Source organism: Bison bison, unplaced genomic scaffold (assembly GCF_000754665.1).
Source record: "Bison bison bison isolate TAMUID 2011002044 unplaced genomic scaffold, Bison_UMD1.0 scf7180017864379, whole genome shotgun sequence".
In the NCBI taxonomy this organism is placed as follows: Eukaryota; Metazoa; Chordata; class Mammalia; order Artiodactyla; family Bovidae; genus Bison; species Bison bison.
The window spans coordinates 11,444,243-11,447,996 of record NW_011494951.1 but is presented as its reverse complement, the minus strand read 5'-3'; the positions used below and the strand labels follow the sequence as shown (position 1 = coordinate 11,447,996).

Sequence of the window (3,754 nt, the reverse complement as noted above, 5' to 3'; positions counted from 1 at the left end):
CCCTGGTTTCCTGGACCAGCACTTGAGGTTGTATCCAGCGCGCCGTGTTTCTCTGGTGTGTTGGGCGGGTCATGCTGGAGCACCCCTCACTGGTCCTGGATCCATTCCCTCCTCGTCACCTTTGTTGAGCCCCTGCTGAGTGCCAGGCCCTGGACAGGAAGAAGGAAGCAAGGAGGTCACCATGGGCTCAGTCTAAGGTCAAGATGATTTCTCAGGTAAGGGTCAGAATGGGCAGGATCTTGTTGGGAGAGGACAGGCCTCTGACCTTCTGCTGCTGTAGCACGGCTTCTCAGACATGTCTTTTTAAAATTTTTTATTTAATTTTAATTAGAGGTTAATTGATTTATAATATTGTGTTGGTTTCTGCCTTATGTCAACATTAATCAGTATACGTATGTCTGGCCCCTCTTGAAACTCCCTCCCAGCCACCCCCTCCCACCCCTCTAGGTTGTCACAGAACACTGAATTTGAGCTCCCTGCATCATAGAGCAAAGCCCCACTGGCTATCTAATTTTACATGTGGTGATGTATATGTTTCAGTGCTGTTCTCTCAATTCGTCCCCCTTCTCCTTCCCCTGCTGTGTTCACAGGTATGTTCTCTATGTCTGCGTCTCCGCTGCTGCTCTGGAAACAGGCTCGTCAGTACCATCTTTCTAGATGCCATATCGGATCAGTTCAGTTCAGTCGCTCAGTCGTGTCTGACTCTTTGCGACCCATGAATCGCAGCACACCAGGCCTCCCTGTCCATCACCAACTCCCGGATGCCATATATATGTGTGTTAATATACAATATTTGGTTTTCTCTTTCTGACTCACTTCACTCTGAATAATAGGCTCTGTGTTCATCCACCTCATCAGAACTGACTCGAGTGCACTTTTTATGACTGAGTAATAGTCCATTGTATATATGTACCACAGCTTCTTTATCCTTCATCTGTTGACAGACATCTAGGTTGCTTACATGTCCTACTTACTGTAAATAGTGCTGCAGTGAAAACTGGGGTACATGTGTCTCACTTTTTCCCCTGATGAGTCTCTCTAATGGATGGTCAGTTTTGTTTATCTTCTTAAAGAATCAGCTTTTAGTTTTTTTTTTTTTATCTTTCTTATTATCACCTTCATTTCTTTTTTAATTTGTTTCTGCTTTGATATTTATGATTTCTTCCCTTCTACTAAGTTTGAGTATTTTTTTTATTCTTTTTCTATTCACTTTATATGTCAGGTTTGGTTGTTTATTTGATGGTTCTCTTGTTTCTTGGTTTTTTTCTTCTCTTGTTTCTTGTTTTGCTGTAAACTCCCCTCTTAGCACTGCATTTACTGAAACCCATAGGCTTTGAGTTGTCGTGATTTCATTGTCATTTGCTTCTAGGTATTTTTCATTTTTCCCTGATTTCTTCAGTGATCTCATAGTTATTCAGAAGCATATGGTTTAGCCGCCACGTGTTTGTGTTTTTATAGATTTTTTTCCTGTAGTTGATATCTACTCTTATAGCTTGTGGTCAGAAAAGATGCTTGAAATGATTTCAATTTTTACACTTTACCATGGTTTGATTCGTTACCTAGGACATGGTCTGTCTTGTGCATATTCCATGCGCACTTGAGAAAAATGTGAAATCTACTGCTTTTGGATGAAACGGTCCAATGGGTCCAATGTATCATTTAAAGCTTCTGTTTCCTTGTTAATTTTTTGTCTGGATGATCATGTGAGTAGTGTATTAAAGTCACCCACTGTTACTGTGTTACTGTTAATTTCCCCTTTAACAGTTTTTAGCATTTGCCTTATGTATTGATGTGCTCCTCTGTTGGGTGAATATATACATATAATTGCTGTAGCTTCTTCTTGGATTGGTCCCTTGATCATTATGTGGGATCTTTCAATGTCTCTTGTAAAGTGCTTTATTTTAAAGTCTATTTTATCATATATGAGTTTTGCTACTCTCACTTTCTTTTGATTTCCATTTGTGTGGAGTATCTTTTTCCAGCTCCTCACTTTCAGTCTGTGTGTGTTCCTAGGTCTGAGGTGGGTCTCTTGTAGATAGCATGCTCAGGGGTCTTGTTTTTGTATCAATTCAACCAGTCCCTGTCTTTTTGTTGGAACGTTTAGTCCATTTACATTTAAGGTAATTATTGATATGTGTGATCCTATTACCATTTACTTTCTTGTTTTGGGTTTCTTTTAGGTCTATTCTCTCTTGTGTTTTCTCTCTAGATAAGCTCATTTAGTGTTTGTTGTAAAGCTGCTTTGGTGCTGCTGAATTCTGTTAACTTTTGCTTGTTTGGAAAGCTTTTGATTTTTCCGGAATGCAGTCCTTGCTGGGTAGAGTAATCTTGGTTGCAGGTTTTTTCCTTTAATCACTTTAAGTCTATCCCACCACTTCCTTCAGGTCTGCAGAGTTTCTGTTGAAAGCTGTGCAGTTAGCCTTATGAGAAACACCTTGTGTGTTATTTGTTGCTTTTCCCTTGCTGCTTTTAATATTTGTTCTTTGTGTTTAAAGTCTGGCAGATGTGAATGATCTTGCATGACCTATATGACTAGTGATAAGTCATCCCTTTAGACTGGGTCTGTATCCCCTGAATGAAGTAAAGACTCTGAATGCCGAATTAGGGGCCACAATTTCAACACGCATTGGGCCTGCCCTCCTCAGACACCATCTGGGGTCTGGGTGAGCTCTGCAGTTTACTGACCCCCCGTCTCAGACCCACCATCCCCAGGTCTTCCCCCTCCTCTCAGCTGCTCCTTCTTGGTCTCTGTTTCATACACTCCATCTGCCGCTCCCATTGGCCCCTGAGTTCTCAGAGCCCACCCCAAGTCCAGCCACCTGGTGGACTTCGTCACCTCCTCTGCACCAGACCCTAAATGTACTCCAGGCTCCCCCCAGCCTCCCAGCAGTCACCCACCTCCTGGTTGGGCCTTGTTTATGGATCTGATCTCATTTCTGCCCCCAGAACCCTGGAATCTTCTGGGCCAGAGCCAGTGTCCCAGACTGGTGAGCTCATCAGTGAAGGGCAGTTTGACTTGACACCAGGCACTTGAATTCTCTGAGTCTTTGTTTTCTCATTGTAAAACGCAGACTTTAGCCTCAGCTCAGAGTATTCCGATATTATATTTCAGGAACATCTTTGGGAAGTTTAACCAATGGCTCTCAAATCTGGGGACTTCTGCAGTCACCTTGATCTCTGCACATAGGAATGGCATGAAAATCATGAATAAATAGATGAATATTTAGGTAATTCTGGAATGGGCTATTTGACTTCGTATCTGTTTCAGCAAGACCCTGCTTGGTCTGGAATAGAATTTGAGCCTTGGAGAAGGGCATGAGGCCTGAAAGAGTGAGGGGGTGAAGGGCCACCATTCAGTCACTGAGGAGCTTTGCAGAAGGACACGGCTTTCTCTATGAAACATTTGGGATTCGACCACAATTCTCCTGGCAGGTGGATCCATGTGGTGCGTCTGCCACGACCCCCATCCTCTTTGCCCTGGAGGGCTTCAATGCCCATGTCATCTCCAGGATTGACTATGACCTGAAGGAGGCCATGCAAGATAACCAGGTGAGTCGTGAGCTGCATCTACTCATCCATGTTCTAACCATCAGATCTAAAAACACTGCTGTACCTTTAGTGATGGTGATGAGCTCCCTGTGTCTGGGGGCATTCAAGCCGAGTTAGAGACAGCCTGGCTGGCAGGTCCTGACAGAGAGTCCTGCCCTGAGGAGCGTCAGATGAAGGTGCAGACAGGCACCATCTGGAGGGCCGA

At 43.6% G+C, this 3,754-nt stretch overlaps 1 pseudogene; it reads left to right on the top strand.

Annotated features, from left to right (window-relative positions):
• Positions 1-3,754, top strand: part of LOC105001200 — a 25,576-nt pseudogene that overhangs the window by 10,480 nt on the left and 11,342 nt on the right.